The sequence below is a fragment of the Rhea americana genome, unplaced genomic scaffold (assembly GCF_003343005.1).
Source record: "Rhea americana isolate MKP2758 unplaced genomic scaffold, rheAme1 scaffold_36, whole genome shotgun sequence".
Classification (NCBI taxonomy): Eukaryota; Metazoa; Chordata; class Aves; order Rheiformes; family Rheidae; genus Rhea; species Rhea americana.
In genome coordinates, this window is record NW_028186490.1 from 4,989,798 (window position 1) to 5,010,108 (window position 20,311).

Here is a 20,311-nt window from a genome sequence, read left to right on the forward strand (position 1 = left end):
CATGCAAGGTCTTTGCTTTTAGCCGTGGGAAGCGAGTTAGGCTTGGGTAACACCTGTTGCAAGCACTGGATTCCTGTCATGCAGCGAGAGGGCTAAATTCAGCACCGATCCTTCAGAAAGAGGGGTGGGTTCTGAGTCATCCAAGTCACGTTTTGGAGTATCTGCTCCACTTCTGAGTCTTTGACATGTGCACGGCCCAGAACCACTGTGTACGGCGTGAGCCTTAACAAAACCCCAGCCCTCGCTGGTGGGCTCAAGGTATCAAGATACAGGAAAGCAGCTGAGCTAAATCCGTAGCAGAAGCCGAGTCCCACACCATATGAGGGTGCTTGTGGTTATAAAAGCCTCTTTGCTTACCTAATGTGGATGGCAGTGATTTGTTGGGTTTCTGTACTGTGTCTCTGTCTCCTTTCTGTAGTAGCTGTGTACCTGGAACATCTTGAGAATTTTCTTCTAAGTTATCTCTGGCCTCGACAGAAATTCAGTGAAGACTTTTGGTATAAGTTGCTTAGCTAGGTTTCTCCAGTTAGATTTTGGCTTTTGGGAAAAGCTTTATTTCGCTTCATTTTATTTTATAATTTGTTGCCTGAGGATTTGAGGACAGAACCATCTCATTTTCTTTGGGGGAAGTGATGTCTGAGTTGAAGCAACATCCCTAAGTGGTACTTATGACAGATTTTTGTCTTCCTGAGAATGTTGTTGATAAACCTTAGGTTTTTGCACTTAGCCGCCTTTTTTTGCCATCTCTTGATTTTATGTTTGATTAAAAATATGCTACCCCTAAATCTTGTACATCTGCTTTAGATATTTTTTTCTTTCTCCTGGAAGAAAGGATGAAAGAGTAAAAATTTTAAGCACTTGAAATGCAGCTAATATATCAATTCTTAACTGACTTTACCTGACTTATGTGGGTTTTTTTTTCCTCTTAGTAGAGAAAAATGCTGCCTAAAGCGTCCTTTTGATTTAATAATTAAAAAGAAAAGCAAAGGCTGTATTTGATTTATGGATGCTAAGCCATGTGTGTGGTTGGGGGAGGGATAACGTTTTCTGGTGTTTTGCAGCCTGGTCTGTGCCGAGCTGCTCAGCAAGTATTGATTAGCACGTTGCCTCAGGAAGTACACGTGTCAAAACCAATTCGCTGATGGTCATTTCTTTTTGGATCTCCGCAAGGAGAGGGCTGAGTGCCATTTCCCTCTTTTTAAAAAGTATTATGTCTCGGCTACTGCAAATGTTGGTTTAAGCTGCTTTGCATCAGTTAATACAAGGAGRGCTGAAACCAGACAGAAAGCTGGGATGCTAATGAGGGGTGAGAGACATTAAGAAAGCAGAATTAAACCATGTGGGAAGGTTTACCTTTACCGAACAGGTTGAGGAGGCAGATTTTTGAGCAGATTATTCTTTTTATCTCAGGATCCATTCTTCTGCGTGATCAGATTATCACTGGACCTATCTATGGGCGATTGTAGCAAGGGAGAAGACGTTTTGAATCGCTGATCTTGTTCTTTCTCTCTTATTATGCGTTTTCTCTGTGTGTATTTTTCTGTGATCTTTATTTAGTTTTCCATTTTTTATTTACACTGCCACTGTTACTTCATGAATTCTTTAAATCATTGCCTGTCTAGAGGGGAAGCTGGTCAGGACTGTTCTCGCAGCTTCACGCGGGCTGGCAGGAGGAGTAAAGAGCAGAGCCTTTGCTCCCTGGGAAATGCMGGAGCTGCGGCCAGTTAGAGCTGCACAGGCATGGTTGCCTTTGGTGGGCGTGTTTTTGTGATAGATGTTTTCTCCTGCTTGTTGGGCACCCTTGTGTAAAATCTCTTTTGGGAGATGAGGATCCATCTGCAGTCCCGTGCTGTTAGCAGATGGGATAACTGTCTATTCTGGGGATGCTGGAGGTGAGTGGGGAAATGTAAGATATCAGACCTTTCTTTCCCATGTTTTGAGAACTTGCATTCAGATTTTCCAGAAACAATTCATTTAATAAGCCATGGGTCAAAAAAGAGTGGGGACTTCTGTGCGAGTATGAACAGACAGGAGATCAGAAGCATTTCCCTTTGCTCATTCCTTGTGGAAAAACTAGAGTGAATTGCCATTCCCTCAAATACGTTAGTGTCTCATATGTGCTGTTCTAAAATAACTTTGCACTTGATTTGCCTGCCTTTCACCAGAGGCAGGTGTGGGAGGGAGGGAAGGACCGGTGAAAGCCATGTGCCCAACAGTTTCCTTATGTTCGCGGTAGGAACAGGGCAAAGATGGAGCCTCGTATCCAGGTGAGAGAGGGATTAGGGTTTTATGGGAGTAGAGCTGAGAAAAGTTGATCTCTAAAAGGTAGCTTTAGTCAGGAGAAGGCTTACCAGTTCCCTCCATTCTGATATTTCAATTTTTTTGTTGCCTTTGTTTTATTAATAAAAGTTTCAGTATAACTGGAATAAGTTGTCATGTTTCATAAAGAAAAAGAAATAGAAGTTATGATTGGTAACATATACCTCATAGTTCTATGTATGATGCTGCTGGGAAGAGTATAWGAGCACTTAAATGTACGCTCTTTCAGTCTGTATATAACTAGATACTCAGTATGCATGTTGAAATTTGTCTTTTGCCAACTATTTTGCCAGTAAAAGTGATGCRTTTGAGTTCTTGCACAGAAGTGGGTGTGAGCCTTGGTGAAGCGTGTGCGCTTAATTGTTGGAATGAGCACTCAGGAGTACTCTCAAAAGCTTTAGCCTTCCTCCTCTTCTGGTGGCTGCTGCGAACCCATCCTCATTTTTCTTAGCAGGTGACTTGGCCTTCACGTTGCATATTTTGATATGGTGATGGCAGAACATGCAAATAAAGGGTGGCTCCAGTTGATATTTTGAGGCTGGAGAACAAGAGGCACTGTAGCTAATCTAAGGAGTTCTTGTAATCTGCTGCCTCTTCAAAAAGCACAAAAGCTGATACTTACTTTTCTCTTCTGTTTTGTTTTGTTTTTCTCCCCCTTAGGAAATACTGTTGTGCTGAGGAAGAATACAGCTCCTTGCTCCTATTTTTTTATTTTTCTCTTTGCCTGAATTAGAAGCTCCAGGAATGTGCTAATTGGCGGCGGCCTCTTCAGAAAGGTAAGAGGTAGTTGTTACCTGCTTTCCTACACATCTTGCCTGTTCAGCTCCTTTTCAAAAAGAAGGGTGATGTTAGAAGAAGCTTGTCTACATAGAGTTTAGACAAGTTTTCTGGTTAATGCGGATTGCTCTTGCATTGCTTTTGAGAGTCTCATGCAAATGAAAGGTTTGTGCACTTCTCATTCCACAGTCAGCTGGGAAAAACTGTAAAATGAGATGTGCTTTAAGTGTTTATGGAGGAAAAAAATAAATAATGCTAACTGTTGTTGTAAACTGATTAACTGCATCTTTATGCAAACATCAGCTCAGATGAAAATACAATCAGTTAAGTCTGAAGAAACCAAGCTGAAGAATAATGTTTCATGTAGTAGATTTTTTTTTTCTTTTTACCTAAATGTCTCCTTTGGGGGTCCTTGATGGTTTCATGGTTGGTTGTACCACTGRCAAGTAAGAGGGGAACCAGCTGGAACTCCAGCTTGGAAGCTGAGTGGCACATTTTGTGGAGAATTGGAAACAGTTGGTAATTTTTCACCTCCTCAGACTCTTTCACTTGTGAGCAGAAGTGCCAAAATCGGATGGGTGAGAGTTCAAAGGGAGTGTCGTCTTTGTAGTACGTCTAAGCAATTAAATTTTGTAGTTGTATCTGATGATGTGATCTACGTGTAATTCATGTCCATCTTTCCACTTCAAGACACACAACATATGTCTCAGGATCTATAAAAAGAAAACATCAGTGCTGTGATTTTTAGAGCACCATGAGCTGCTTGAGTAGACTCAGGTCAGCAGCAAGACAAATGGCATATATCTTGCTGGTTTTGATTAGTGTTTGTTCATGAACTGGCTGCAGTGTTTTGAGATGTCATTTCCATCTTTCTGACAGAGGTTAATGCTCCTTGTAGCAGTGGCAATATCTTCTGTCTAGGCCACAGCCATTCCAGTTCACAATTTGGCATCTTAACCACTGAGGAGGGTTTATGCCAACTTACTAGACTCTGAATTGGAGAGGCCGATGTATGATATGCGTTTCTTCATGCCGGATTTGCTTTGTGGCGCTAGCCTTAGCGGAAGGGTTGGGAAGCCAATACAATGCAATAATCTCTTAAATTGCCTTGGTGAGGTTTGTCAGCATGCGTTTGTCAGGGACCCTTGGACAGACTAAGTATGCTCGCTTGTCAAGAACAAGCTGAGACAGGTGAATGTGCCTTGGGGTCTTCTCTCTCTCTTTCCCCATCTCACTCATGATGGTGCGGGCGCAAGCCAAATCTGTACTGAACAACCGTCACCAGCCGGCTGGCTACCTTCAGAAATAACACTGATGACCTAATGGGCAAATGTTTCTTGGAGACCTTCAGCTGAAATGACACGAAGGAGAAACGCAGACCAACAAAAGGGTTCTCCTGGCGTTTGCAGTTTCCCTGGGGCCCCGCGGTGCAATTGCCCGTCTGTTGCGTTGCCTCCTGCCTGTTAACCCAGAAGAGTGGCAGGCTCCAGGCCGCAGGTCTTTGCTATGGTGGAAGGGCTGGCTGCAGTCCTCTCCCTGCACTTAGCAAATGGCAATTGCTGGTCCCCAGTGGTGCTCGGGATCGAACTTGGGAATGGTTGATAGCGTTTCTCCTCGGTGCCAGACCAAATAATACAGATTGCTTGGCTGTTTAGGGCACACATTCACTCCGCCACTGACGTGGGGTGTGAAGAGAGGAGCTGGCTAAAGCAGCGGCACAGCCTTGGAGCCSCTTTGCTCCCAGACAGATTCCAGAGCGGGGCTCTGAGATTCCTCTGAAATGCAGAATTTTGGGGCATGCTGACTGTGGGCTGCAGCCGTGGAGCAACGCCATTACGAAGATGGATAGCTCTGGTGGAGTTGCCTTATGGTCTCTGAATTCCTTCTAACTCCCTGGATCGGGGCTGAGGGAAACACAGAATTTGCAAGTGATTTTGCAGGAGTGCCTCCGTGCTGTCCGTACAGTCAGCGGCTGCCGCTTCTTGGTGGCCGGGCACTTCGGTGGGTGCCGGTTGCGTGGCATTGGCAATTTGGAGGAGCTTCCCTGCTGTCTCCCCTTCCTCTCATCCCAGCACGCGATGCAGCGTGTTCTTCACATCTGTGCCAGCCAGGAGAGGAACTGTCCCTCTTTGGATGACGTCCCTTTCCAGCTGCAGCGGTGACTCACGCTCCCTGGATGTGTGCGTTGTTAACCCCCTTTACGTTGTTAACCCCCTTTACGGCACCTTTGTAAAACGCATGCTTTAACTGTCTGCAAATGCGCGGTATTTAAGCAGCAGTCGGTATTATCAAATGCCATCTTGCAGCCTGTGTCCCTTGGGGTGAGATCTGTGGGAGAAAAGGTGGACGTGATGGTGAAATTTGAGAACCAAAGCGAAAAAAAAAAAAAAAAAAAAAACCCTCTTTCATGTGTGTTTGCCCAGGACAGGGCCGGATGTGTTAGGAAAGGCGGGGGCCTGGGGACTGCATCTCGCCAGGCTGGAAACGTTGAAGGGGAGCGGAGAGGAGCATCGGGGCTGGGTCTGGGCAGCAGAGGGTCAGGCTGGCAAGCAGCCAGCGGTTTGCTGCATTTTGTTTGCTGCCTTAAATCTGTACCCTCTTCCCCTGTGTTTCCTCATTATCTAAATTTGTGCAAAGATTGTTTTTAATTCTTTTGCCCCTTAAAAGAGCAGCCCTATCTGTGCTCMGGTGGAGCTGGAGGAAAGTTCTGCTCATAATCAGGGCGTTTGGAATGATGGTTTTACACTGATTCCAAGAGAACTTATATTTTCTCATTATTTTTTCCCTTTCTCATTCATATCAATCTGAACCATCTCCAAAGGAAAGGTGATACTGCTGCTAGCTATCATTTCAGGTGGGTGACACTATGGTATGTTAACCAGCGTATCTGTAATAACTCATCTGGCAGTAGGAAGCTTACCCTATTTGTTTGTATTTCTCCTTTCATATATAAATCAAGTTCATAGCTTTTGAGACTCTGAAGAGCATTTCAACAAGGTATTTGTTTCATGTCTTTTTCTTTTTTTTTCAAGGTCCTTTGAGATAAGTTTTGGTTTAGGATTTCTCATTCAGTAACTGTATTCAGTAAAATGTAAATTCACTAAATGTAAAGTGTCCGTCAAAGCTATATTGCACCTAACGAGAGCATGATATGTTTTTCTAGAGTCCTCAGTTTGTAAAGCCATAACATTCTCCCTGTTCGATAAAGACTTTACCACTGCTTAAGGCTCTTACGTGCTTAATTAAGTTAACCATGAGCCTGTGCTCTGTTGTTTTTAATGAAGCATTTGATATTTTTCAGATTGTCATTTCATGAAGATTACAGTGTGGGTTTTTTGTTTGTTTGTTTTGGGAAAGATGTAAATCTCAAAAACCTGATTGGAGAAGAAAAAAATTTCCATCTCTGTAGTATATTTCTAAGGTCGTTTGTGTGTTTGGAATCTGATCACTAAATGTATTGAAAAATTCAGAAAACTGGATGCTTATTTCATACCTCCAGAATGATTTTTAAGCATGTCTGTCAATTTGAAATGCACAAAAAAGTGGGATATTCAAAGCTGAAATCAACTTGCTCTTAAATCACTTCTGTCAGGTACAATTTCTAAGAAATGTTAGGGAATGGAAATAAAAGCTGGCAAATTTAGGCAGAAGAAGCTAAATTCAAACTGTAGTAAGAGCACTGGCTCTGAATTTTCTTATCCTTTCACTTCTCTGGGCCATCCTTTTCTGTCAATTTTCTGCTTAGGCCTTGCAAAGTGAGCAGGGTTGCCAAAGARCTGTAGGAGGAAGATGGCAAGGAGTTGCTTCAAGGCGTCTACATGGAAGGCTTGAAGATGTTGCCTTTAGGTGTATTGTAGCTGTGGTGATGACCATTTATTGTCCTGATTTAAAAACCCTTTGAGTGGTCAGTGCTAGCTCCTAGTTCAGCTGGCCACCTTCCAGCATCAGTAGTTACCTGCTCAGTTGTCCTTACCTCGGTCGAGTTTTGCAGTCATGGCAACGGTGGTGCTGGACGGTTGTGTTGTAGACCTTGTGCTGAAGGTAAAAGCGTGGGTTTCCTTTTGGAAATGACTTTGCATAGGAGTAAGCAATGTATGCCCTTGGGGCACGATGAGCGGGTCCTTGCTCAGTCTGTGTGCATCTGCTCGCAGAGCCTCCCAGGACCTTCGTCCACGCCAAACTGTGCATTGACCGGAGTGCCGAGGGGGCTCGTAAGGCTCTCCAGAGCTCTGCAGGCCTCTGAAGAGGAGTGGTGGCTTGAATGTGACTTGAAGTGGCTGCTGCAYAGCAGTGGGCACACAGGCAGGATCTTGCAGCGTGGGCTTTGTTGGAGCCTTTCTGCATCCCTGTTAGTGTAGGTGGCAATTTTGTTATTACTTCTGCTGTGTTACATGCTAGTCCCTTAGAGAGAAAGCTGGAAGGCCTAAATCGGGTTTTTATGTTTTTGTTGAAGTTAGCCATGGAAAGAGATTGCTCAGTGCCTTATTTCCATACCGGTGATGACCGGTCTCTCCTGCTAGGGAAACAGTGATCTGCAAATGGATTGCTCCGTCCTTCAGCTATGCGAGGATGCCTGTGAATTCCTTGTGTGCCTCAGTAACTTGCCTGTTCAAAAAAGATCAGTGCAGAAAACAGTCCAGAAGAATTTTTCTCCTGAAAAAGACTATCTAAGATTATACTACATCAAAGTCATAAATCAGTGTTTCAAAACTATGTTTTCCCAGTTTTGTGGGTCTCTCTTATGGTGTCTGGTATACAGAGATCAAGGTCTAGAAAATGTGATACTGCCTGTGGACTGTTTGCAGCTTGGGTCATGATGCCACAGCTGCCCACCACGGGCTCACCCCCACGATAGTGTGACCGTGGCCATCTGAGCCAGCATGTGCAACACGGGGCCCGTGCCAGAGGCTTGACAGCTACAGGGCAGAAGATGTTTTGTCCTGCAGGAAGCCTTCTGGTATAAAGAAAGCCTGTCTAGGAAAATTTTGTACTAGCAGGGTAAATGTGCGCAGGGAAGTGCTTTGTAACATGTGATCTGAAACATTTTTGATCCAATGCTGATGGCCTTAAAAGCCAGATGAGCTGCATCACTGACGCATGGTCACTTACTACGCTGCTTCGTGATGCAAACCAGACCTCCTTCTGGTGCCTTCCCACATACACTGTAGTCCAGATAGACTGTGAATTTAAAGCTTGTGCTTATGCTCAATGGTTCATAACCCAAGCATGCTTTGCTTTTCTTTCTTTTTTTTTTTTCCTCTCTTTTCCTAAATTCCTGGCACCATAAATAGAAAGTTTCCAGTTATTTTGGTAGTATTTTACCTAGGGGTTACCTCGAGTGAGCAGAAAGTTTACACAGGACCTCTTATCTCCCCTTCTGCTGCTGTTCCTTCTCTGCTCCCCAGATATGAATTTGGGGGGGCTGATGATCTCTTTATTCTGTGGGCTTTACTGCTAAAATTAATGCTTGGATTTTTGAGGAAAGAACAGGGGAGAAAGGGAGCTGAGATTTTTTGTTTGTTTTTTACTTCTCAAACATCTTTGAATATTTGTAATATTATGTAAAAACAATTGAAGAGAGATGAAAATTTGGTATATGAAAGAGATTACTGCTTGCCAGCAAAATGAACAGCTATAATATTCAGGTGCCTGGCTGAAGAATGGTAGCATAAGTTTTTTACTGGTAGAAATCTAAATTCTGGCAGAAATATGCAACTGTAAAATCTGTAGGCATATACTGTAGCAGAAGCTGTTTTTATTCATATACAGCACAAGGAATTTGGCTTGGGAAAGAGTTCTTCCCTCATAGAAAGCAGGGCTTTTTAATGGGATTGCTGTTTGTGCTTCATTTAAAACCGTATTTTGTTCTGGAAAGACAAATGAATTGTGTGTAGTATTGATAGTGTTTTTTTCCTCTTCTTCCTAGCAGCCCAGTTTATTTCCTTGGCTTTTTCTTCCTTCCACGCTGTTTAATTCCAAGCTTGTAATCATAATTACTGTGAGGAGATGATATTCCAGCAAGGAAGTTGAGCTTTGGGTGAGCTTGGACTGTGGTGCCCTTCCTTCCTCAGCCCTCTCTGTAGCAGCCTTTGCAGTATGCTGGAAGGGGTGATGATCTGAACGGACTAATGCGATACCGTTGGCTTAGGAGGAATGGACACGAAAAGAGAAAGCAAGGACGTGTGCGAGTGGCGGCTCGCCAGTGTCGCCTTAAGAGAATCCTCAAATCGAGTGCTCGTTCGTGTTAACCAGAGGTTAATTAATCAGATTGAGTAGATAAAATGATAAGCTGCTTTTAATGAAGTGAAGCAGCTTTATTAACAGTAAGCAAAATGCAAAATATTTGGTCTCTGGCACATGTGGTTTTGATGGAGATTGTGGCTTGCCACTGGCTTCRGAGAGCATTAGCCTTCCTTTTTCCCGTTGCACTCTGTGGGCTGTGCTCTGCATGTGTGCTTTCGAGTGTGGCCAATGCTGTATACAGGAGATGAAATCAAATTAGAAGCAGATATGTCACTTTAAAACAGAAGAGGAGAGGAAAAAGAAAAAAAAAAAGAAAAAGACCCTTGCAGATTTTTCTGTAAGCTAGAGACTAACACTTACCAGCATTCCTACTTCAGATGCTGGTATTTTTCTTTGGAGATAGTAGGCTTTACACACACACRGCAAGCAAACAGAACCCCCTCTGGATTTGCAAGAGTGACACTGCTTGAAAGGCAGCAATGTGATACTGCCTGTTTACTGCTAGCACAACCCCAAACCGATCAGAAGAAGATTGTGTTATCTACCAATTTGCAGCTTATGGACAGAAAAGCACAAGGGAGGTACCTGTGCATTTATTTAGGCGGAGGGTCAAACCCACTGTGTCTCTGGCTATTAAACTGAAGCAGATCCACTTACTCGTGTTGAAATCGTCTTCTGTCATYGGTGGTGCTTCTGTGCCATTTGGTGGTCCCCATAATGCATCTCGTGAAAAGCTGAAGCTATGAAAGAACGTGTGGCGATGTTGTAATAGGAAAATACCTAAAATGTCATGAATTAAGTGAAGAACAAATAGAATGCACATTTATAAAGAGGGAAGGCGCCTTTGTGGAATTAAAAAGTGAATTACTCTGGGCTAAATTAAATTACTTTTAACTTCCATGTTTTGGCTGGAAATTGACTTTGCTTATGACCTTACATGAAGATCTTTTCTAAAGTACAAACCAAATGAGTAAAGGRTTTGTAAAAGTCACCTCACGGGCAAACCCCTTATAAACTTGTTACTTGATAAGGTTAACACAGTTTTGTGAACTGGAGAAGTTTAGCTGGTAGATTTAAACGGCTCGCTAATAGGATGTTAGTAAGCAAATTGTCTTTCATGGACAGTTCCCCCACACCGTCACTCTTTCCTTGAAAGACTCTGCTCCCCATAGCTGTTCACGCGCAAATCCCTGCGCGTGAAGAGGAGCTCAGCTCCGGCGTTCGGGGTGTAAGTGCTCTCCCTGGCTGAAGCTAAAAGGTTGGATCAGCAGTACTAGGAACGCCGCTATGGAGGGAAATGCTCCAAAGGCTCGTTAGAGGGGTGGGAGAGAAGCTGCTGAGATCCAAGGAAGCAGCGTGCTTGCGGTTTTTTATCTTTACCACAAAATGCCCTAGTGACAAACTTGATAAATGAGAAGTTACTGTTCAGCTGAGGTTGCCATCCCCACCTCTAGGAATGACGATTTTACCTGCTGTCCTCTTCAGGATCTCAGCGTGCCGCCCTGCTTGCAGAACAGCAGGGCAAGTATTTTGTCTGCAGTACGCGTTGGGTCCTCCTTTGTTTTTCTGTTTGGACTTTTMTTTTAACAGCTTTGTGTTGCCAGTCTCAAAGCTTCAGAAGCGGAACTGGGTACATAAAATGGAGTAGGAAACCTTAGACCTGGTTTTCATCCTGAAAGGATGAGGTTAACGTGGCACCTTMCGAAAACCGTGTAAATATTTACCTGGCTCTTCTGCAACATAGCTAGACTGGTTAAGTTAATACTTAATGTGTTCAGGGTGCTAAAGCACATGGCTCTGTTCGCGGACTGGCGTCGCCTGTGCGAGCAGCAGTTCTGCTCGAAGATGTCTGTGCTGGCTGCACCCTTCCGCAGCTCGCCGTCCCCGCGGGGAGCTGGGCTGTGCGGGACAGCCACCTCCGTGCGGCGCAGTCCCCGGCGGCAGAGTGGGGCTGAGCCATCCTGTCCGGCTTTCTCTGCCGCGATGCTTTCGCTGGGCCGGGAACAAAGCGGCAACCTCCGACTTTCCAGTGATAGTAGGCACCCGAGGCGCCAGCGTCGTACAGCAGCGTTGGGGTTTGGAAGAGGCTTTGGTGTCTGTGTGAAAATAGCAGCAGCAGGTGACAGTTCATAGCTGATTACTGAAGAGGAGGAGCCTTGGAGCCAGCAACAAATCTGGGACAGAGCGGGGTAGAAATGTAAAAAGTTGTAGGTTCTGGTACCTGTCATAATTTGATGATTTAAAAATACACTGTTCTAACACTGCAGTGTTCAGAATGAAATAAGTTCTGGCTCTAGAAAGTTAGCACCAAGTTTAAAGGAAAAATGTTTGCAATTTTATGGAAGAGATGTGTCCTCTCTGTTCTGCGTGAGCTCATCAGTTCAAGAACACAGTTTTTGCTTTTCTAATGTGAAGCTTGTTCATTCATATCATTGCACCACCTCGGTCCTCCCAGCTAGTGCAGACTTAAATGTCAGTGCAAGTGAGAGAAAATCCTTTCAGAGAACCTTAATATTGTAATAGACTTGAAGCATTTTTCAACCAGCTACTGATTATTCTGGTGCAATAACTGTAGCATATAGTACTGATACCCAATACTGGAGCCAGTTGAGATCCCAGCAATCTGTAATCTGCTTTAGAGGCAGAGGTAGCATGATCTAGTAATTGCAAAAAAAAAAGAGGTATCTCCACCTTTCCACTACTCCATGAGAAGAAAACAAGAAAAATGTTGATTAATAATAATAATAATAAAATTAACTTGTTACATGGCATTGCAAAAATCCAGAGTTTTCTATAGCAGCACTTTTAAAGTCACTGTATAAAATTAAAAGATATCTCTGGCAATAGTTTAGTAGGGATTATGTAGAGTATTCACCAGATCTAGAAAACTGTGTAGGCTTCAAAACTACAGCCTTGCTGCAGGGAAACTACTTGCCCAAATTGGCATTGGAATGGGTAAACTCACCAAGGAAGAAAAAAATCCTCCTAGGATAAAGGCACAAAGCCTGTAGTTGTCTCTAGAGCAAATACAGCAGATGATTAATGTATCTGAATGGCGTAATTCAGAGTAATCGTATCCGTTCACGTGACCTCGTCTCGTTTCTAATGACTGCTGGGGTTTCTGTGGCTGTTGGGGTTCCCCAGGCGTATTGGTGTGGGCCTGGCACAGGAGACTGTGCTGGGGGCTGATGCTCAGAGAAGTCATTTGGTGCTCTCCTATATGAGTCCCCAAACTTTTGCTTTGAAGGCAGTGGAAATAGTTACATTTGGTGCTTGCAGAATCCAGTTTTGATTTGTTTTGCAGTCCAAGCAACCTGAAATAGGCTATTTTACCTTGCGGAGATTAAGATGCGCTGAATGCATAGGACCAATTACTTGTAGCTTTAGACTTTATGTCAGTAACTTGGTACCAAATGTCTTCTAATTCTTTTACAATTATTTTAATTTGAGTTAGTGTGGCACCTTCCTGAACAGATCTCCAAAAAAGTAAGCCTTTGTATCTAGTATTTTGGATATAAATTCAAAACTAAACAAGTGCTAGTGGAAGAGTGCTGTCTATCTTCATGTCTATCTTCATGTCAACAGACCAAAAAGAAGTGTTTCTGATGGCATCCTTTCTATGATAGGTACTTTCTGATGCCTTAACATCAGTTATTGTCACTGTTCCCATTAGATGGTAAGGGTCAAACTTTTTTCTCATTTGATGAAAATGTCTCAGGAGAAAAAAAAGAATTTAAGAAACACACTTGTAGAGGAAAATGTGACTAGTCCATGAGGCTTCCTAGTAAGGAGATTTGCCTTCAGTATGGTGGTCTCCCTTGGGAAGAGGTTAGTACATTTAACTCCCATATTCCTAATCCAAGTGAACCCTAATAGGAAAGTATGGTGGATAAGGGGACATATTGTCCAAATACTGTTTGACCTGTGATGAGAGCACCTCAAGCATCATTCATGTATCATCTTCATATAATACCTGCTGGTGGAGCAGATGCTTTTGTGGGCACTGAAGGTAGCCCGAAGTTGCAGGCATTAACTTGGAAGGGACAGGAATTCTCTTTTAAGTCCTTTTATAACAGGACGTGCTACTGTGAAAGAATATCAGCTAGGAACTGAGACATAGGAAGTATTTCTAAAGGACCGCAGCTTGCCACGAACTCAACCTAGACTGCAGGAAAGTCTCGTATTCGCTTCCCGAAAGCGTTCGGCAGATGTCATTGTAAAATGAAAGAGTCTATTGGGCCACTAACAAATGTCAACCCTATATTTCTAGCTGAACACATGGATGCACAGAAAGGCAAAGTTATTTCCCTGCAGTCCCCTGGCAAGTAAATGACATAGCTGGGAATAGAGCTGAGMTTTCCTGGTGTCTGCTCCTCGGTTATAATTGCTAAACAGCGCTTTCTTCTTCTTCTTTGTAAACATGAATCAAGCCAAATGGCATGCACAATTAGCTTTTTTCCAGCAAAGCAGAGGAGGGAAGAGGGAAGGAGGAGGAGACTTGAGCAATGAAGGGGGAGGGGACAGTCATTCAGGGACGCTGGTACCTGCTGGGGGCCCAATTTAATAAACGGCAATGTGTCGGCGAGGCCGCCTGCGCTCCAGATGCGTTGTTATCTGCAGAGTCCCCGCGCTGGCAAAGGGCTGCAAAGGGTTTAATGCAAATCTGAGACCTCTGCCATTGTGCGAGGCAGATTAGGGCTCATTTGCATTCTTCCTCCTATAATAATTACCTAGCAAGGAGTGCCTGTTACCATTAGCTTCATTCTGTTTGCCCGTGATAACACCATCAGCAATCTCTTCTCCGTGGATTATGGACACTATGAGGAAGGGTGGTGGGCCAAAAAAATAAAAAAAAATAAATCTGTTGGGGAGAGAGGAAAATTTGGATGCTGAAAATTTAAAATGCAGATAATTGTAGTAATAACCATTAAATACAGATGGAGAAATATTGGGAGCTGAAGAGTAAAAGTCAGTATTAATCCATAGTGTCAATGAGGTACATAATTTCAAATACCAATTCAGTAATGCCAGCACATGATTTTAACTGAGCTTTACCAATGCTGTTCAGTAGTTTTGTCCTGTTTTCAGGTTTGACTCAGAAATTATTCTAAAATAGCACAATTAGAGATCCGCATAACTGAGATGCTACAAATGTTAACAATGTGATGTGATGTGTCAGAAACTCGGGCAAAATTTGGCACGTTCAGTGAGTGTAGTTTTGGGTCCCAGAATGTAAGCAAGGGTGGTTTTTCCTAAAAAAAAAGAGCAGATATGTGTTTTGGTTTTGTTTTGCTTAAAGATGTGGAGGGTTTAACACTAGAAAAGAGATGCAGTTGAATTTGGAAGATTACTGAGGGTGCTAAAATCAGCTGTTCCCTCTGCACGCCAATTCTGCGTAGAAAGAACACAAAATCCGTGCGAGTGGCAGAGCCTGTTCTGACAGCTCGCCCCCTCCGCTGACTCTTGCCCCCGGGGACCGTCCTGCGGAGCCCCGGGGGGTCCCGGCAGAGGAGCCGGCTGCCGGCGCCCCCGCTGCGCTCGTCCCCAGGTCGGTCACGTTTGCGCGCTTTCTGCGTATTTGAGGATTTTCTTGGGCTGTGGCAGCGAGAGGAGTAACCTGGTGGTGGKTAGAGACCTCGGGCTGTGTGGGTGGGGGACGCCCGGGGATCTGGTGTTAACCAGCAGTGCCACCGCCGTCAGTGGTGAGCAGAAGTGACAGGAACGGGAAATGTTGTATCGACGTGTTTCTTAAGTCTGATTTTAACTTTTTTTTTTTTTGCCTGCTGTAGTAATGCTAAAGATTACAAACATGGCAGATGCACAACTTTAATGGAAAATAAAATAAATAAAAAGTTTGAAGGTTGAAAGTTTCTTCAAGGAAACATGCTTGTCATTCTAGACACAAACTGAAGGATGCCAATATGTTTCACTTGAAAGAAGCAGCTTAAATTTGTTTTGTTCATCCTCAAATCTTTTCGTAGAAGTAGTAGAAGGATTTGGTACATGGCCAATTCGTGTTTTTGTGTTTTGTTTTTTTTTTTTTAGAAAGTTTGCTACATGGAAATAAAAATGCGGCTGATAAAATGCRGCTGATAAAATTGGAAAGGTCTAGTGTATGGACCTTGTAATGTAATGTATGGAAAGATTATGTACATTTAAACGTAAGGTAAAACACAGCAAAATGTTTTCCCATGTGAGCACTGGAAGAGAATAATAAAAATTCCAACTATTTAAAAGATGCTGCAGTATAATTTGTGAAGCTGTGTATTTATATATATAAATTTGAAAATATTAAAACTAGRTAACCTTTATAAATAGCATTAGAGGCAGCTAAAGGAGGTGCAGAGGAGAGGAGCAGACACTGCTGCTTATGAGACTGGTAGTATTCCTGTGAATTACKTTTCCCCGTATGGCCCTCCCGTTTCGCAGACAGCTTCGGTAATTAATTGAGCACGGTTACCGCGCGTTTCCTCAGCCCGCGGTCGGGCCGCCCGTGCTCCCCGTTAGCCGTCCCAGCGCGCCCGCCGCGGCGAGGGGGGTCTCCGGCTCCTCCGGGCGCCCTGCGCGGCCGCTCGAAGGAGGGTCCGCGCGCAGCCCCTGCCGCCGCGCAGCCCCTGCCGCCGCGCAGCCCCTGCCGCCGCGGCCGCCCGGGAACCGTCCCGATCCGTCCGGCGCGCGAGACGAGACGCCGCTTCCCCGCGCCGCCCCCTCCCCTGCCTTCCTCTCCCTTCGCCCGGTTTCACCGCGTCCGGGGATTAGCTGAAAAACCGCTTTTTGTGCGCTTCTGCCTCTCGAAAGTGTTTCGGTGTCCTTACACAGTATGGTGTAGTGGTGTTTTTCCTGAACASCGAAGCAAAACGGGCACACGGAGAGCGCAGATACCCACAAAAGCAGACTTAAACATATGCTTTGAAGTAATGTGAATTCCARGCTTATATGAGCATAACCATACGCCCACACAACTTACAAGACTAGACTTTTCAGCTGTCTTATTATCAAAATTGCAATTTATTTAACATAAATTATGTGAGCTAGAAGAACTTAGGAAGCAGATTCCAGAAGGGCCTTAACTCTSCTGTTTCTGCAGACTGCTTCCCTCCGAGCAAGCTCAGCTGTAGTCCTCCCAGAAGGGGTGTGCGTGTTTATAGAATAGAGATATATAAAAAATAGTTATGTTATGAAAAGGACTGAAGCTTGGAAAGATTGAGGAAAGCTGTATTTTTACTTTTTTTTTTTGGCAAAGTTAATTGCGAAATACTTGCTTTAGACCCAGTCTATCTTAATGCTGGTAGCAGTACTTTCTACAAAGAAAGTAAAGTTCTTCACACTGTCGCCGGTGATAACCACRCTGCTGCCAGGGAGAAGAACCTGGCTGCCCAAAGCAGCATGGTGTCGAGCACAGGACTCAGCCGAAGGTAATCAGCTTTTCAGAGTTTTCTTTTTTWAAAAAAGTCTGTATTTTGGGTGGAGCACCATGCGCTAATCTCTGTGTGCGTTTCTTGGCCCGTGCGGGGCCGCGYGGTGCAGAGGCAAGGGCACGCCGCTGCGGCACCACGGATGAGCACCACCAGCAGCAGGTCCCCACGGAGCTGGACCTGGGCCGGGCGACGCGCCCCGAGGGGTCCCTGAGCCCTCGTCTGCAGCCTCCTCGGCTCGTCCTCGCGGGGGGCTTCCTTGGGGCAGCTCCCGGGCGGTTCTGCGCGCAGCGCTGGCGGCCAGGAGGCGGCTCGGGTGGAGGAGAAGGAGGGTGGCTGGCGCCGGGGCGCGCGGAGGAGCTCGCCGCTGCGCGCCGCGCCGCGCGGGGGGAGCGAGGAAGCCCGCGGCAGCCTGCGAGCACAGCTTGCGCACATATTTGTCGGGAGCTAATTGGCAACGCCGCTGCCTTTCGAAGTTGTGCCTTCACCTATCAGCAGAGCACAACTCTGGGACTTAATGTACTGCAGATTACGTAAACACAGCCCTGAAATATTTGCRCAGGCAATTAACTCTTGTTTTTACACTACTTTGCGTTGCAAATGGAATCCTGCTGCAGARCTTGGAATATTTATATTAGGAGATATATTTCATAATTAAAGTAAATAGTACTTTCTTTAAACTGRCTAGCGTTAAGATCAGGAAAATAGGGATTCAATCCATCTGCAAGGAGCTGACGGTCTCTAAAATTCAGTAGCCGAAAAAACTTGCTACRTTTGTTTCTCATAGTTGAGGAAAACAAATTTGCAAAAAATTTTATCTGGAACAAAACTGTTTGCTTGCTAYTACTTGTTACCTTTGCAGACTGTAAATCCTTATATAAGTAATACTTGTCTGTATTTTCTTTGGCAAAATGTGTTTGCTATTGCAGTAGCTCTAGGCATGCATGCAATAGGGGATTACTGGTACCAGAATGATGTGCTGGTCCTCAGGTAATATGTTGCAGATCRCTTCATGGACACTTATAGATGCATATTATTTTTCTACCTCTTGCTTGTTCAGACTTTGTTATTGTGCAAGAGTGTTGCAGCTGATGGAATTAAGTCACCACTCCATGATTTGTTCTGAATAATAGATCTATTATAATGTAAACAAATGGTAAGAGCAGTCCTAAAGCTAGACCTCCGTCCTCTGGAGTTTATTCACAAGCACAATCATCAACTTGAGTAAAATGTTAATAGATTTCTATTGCAATTCTGAGCATGACTTTCTGCCAAAATCATACMATAATTGTAAAATCAAGGGCTGTGGAAGTTTGGTCGTTACCAAACAGCTTTGTGCCCTTGTTTGACAAAAGCTTGGATGATGCTTTCCCCAAAGATGTGGTGAGGAACTGCTTAAATTACATTGGCACTCTTTGACAGATAATCATACAGGCTAGGAGAGGCAGAAAATGCAACTAATTGAATCAAAATCCTTCGTAACCTTCGTGTAACAAAACCCCGCAACTAGAATAGATTGTAATTGACTAAAAAACAATTTCTGCAGAAAGCRAAAGTGCAGTATCTTGTAGAGCACAGCAAAAGTTTTAGCGCTAATACCTAGCGAGATGATTGGATGCATCTTGATGCCTCTTTGCAGGTGAGGAAAGCCAGACCTGGGGACTGGCATCGCACACTGTGAAGGCAGCAGCCCACTTTCAACTTCTGGAGTTGTTTCTAAATGGCACAAACCARTGCTTCTGTAGTCAGATATCCTTCTGGGTTTTTGCTTTTGTTCTCCCTGCCCCACTAAGAACCTCTCTTCCTTTCTCTCCCCAATACAAAGAGCTGGTTGTATTTTCTTCAGTTAGAATAAGGGGCAGGTTTAGCTCAGTTGGTGAGAGCGTGRTGCAGCTAATGCCAAGGTCGCGGGTTCAGTCCCCCTGTGGGCTACGCTGAGGGTTGGACTAGATGATTTCCAGAGGTCCCTTCCAACCTTACCATCCTATGATATCTATGAAATGTGACAGTTTACCCAAGATCAGTCTTTCCTTAGTCACTTGTAGAGTGTCGTACCAGGTTTTACTTCCCCAGCTCCTACTAGCATGCTCTTGACACCAGGGATGAGAGTTTGGACCTTCCCTTCACCCCAGTTTCAGCAGGACTCCTCCCAGCTTTATCCAGCGTAGGTGCGTGGAGCTGTGCTGTGCTGTTTGGGAGAGGGGTGAGCTGGGGGTATAAAATGTTTTTTGAAATGCCTGATTTTGTGTACACATACGCTCTTCTGTGGGACAGAAAGATTCTARGTGTAAGAATGGATGAAACCAGAAGAATATTGCAATTGTTGATGGTTTTCAGTAGCACCTAGAAGTTTCTCTCGAATTCCTTCAAAGTCCCCCATGGCTATAGGAAATGAAAAAAGGATGTTTATGAAAGTGTTACCTTCTTGCCAGATGAAAAGAGACAGGAACAGTTGTAATGCTTCCCTCCATTTGCTGTTGTCTTTTGGGAGTTAGCTTTGTTCAGCAAAAAAATATTAGAAAAAATTAGAAATAATTTACTTTTTTTCACTTAAGGAAAAGCATTGGTTTCGTGTTTCTCTGCTTCAGAAAACTGAACCAAGTATTYAGTGTGAAAATGCATATGTAGAAGGATTTATGTTTAATAGACAGGCTAAGATTCGTAGATGCAGATAGTATCTTTTATTAGATCAACTGGTGTAGCTGGCAAAGAGATAAGCATTCATGGATGAGAACACTTGAGACTTACATTTAATGTCTTTTGATAGAGCAAGTAAGTGTCATTCATTTCATTCATTGACAGTCTATCCTGCCACAGTTAGATTTCTTAATCCAAGTTCAGCAGTCTTTGGTTTTTAATGAGTGTTGCAATGTGTAGAAAATATCCAGATAGTTTAATATCTGATCTTCATGTCTTACTAGTAAGGAGACTGCATCTTGGAAAAAGCAGAACTTTTAGAAGCCTAMTTCCAAATAAATATTGAGTGAGATTGGATCATAGTGGGAATTATGGTGTTTCTGCATGCATTATAATTTGATATATGATTTAGGCAGATTGCTTCCAAGACATCTGAGAATTTCAACTGTCATCTTGGTTCAATTTCTTTATTTCTACAGTCTAYCTGCCATTCTTCCCCAGGGACTCGAGATTGCCTACCCTTGTTCCAGGCTTTTCTCACAGTCCCTTACTAGCCTAAATTGAGGTTTAATAAACACCTATTACTTGAAGTAGTAAGATAAATTATATGAATAGATGTGGATCAACTGAAACTTTGTGATTGTTTATGGTGGCTAAAAGACTGATCTGTATTTTTTCCATTTGTGCCTTCCCTCGGTGAACTCTGTGGACTTTTGGTTGAGAGTATCTTTGTTTTTCATCAGGACTGTAGCACGTAATCAGTGCCACTTGGTGCTATATTACTTCATGCACTGAGGCACAAAGCAGTAGCAACATTTTTATCTTGCAGATTCTCACTGTTCAGTTTCCTCTGTCACTAGTTTTGCAAATTCTCATTCTTCCCCTCACCAACTTTTTGAGCAAGCAGTGAGGCCAATATG

The 20,311-nt window shown here is 43.9% G+C and overlaps 1 protein-coding gene across 5 annotated transcripts in view; it reads left to right on the forward strand.

Annotated features, from left to right (window-relative positions):
• The window catches only part of ZMIZ1 (zinc finger MIZ-type containing 1), a 342,873-nt gene that overhangs the window by 41,934 nt on the left and 280,628 nt on the right, over window positions 1–20,311 (forward strand). For all 5 annotated transcript variants that reach the window (XM_085312311.1, XM_085312315.1, XM_085312314.1 and 2 more), the window contains exon 2: window positions 2,980–3,095. The gene's annotated coding sequence lies outside the window, so the exon portion shown is untranslated. The remainder of the gene's footprint in view (window positions 1–2,979; window positions 3,096–20,311) is intronic.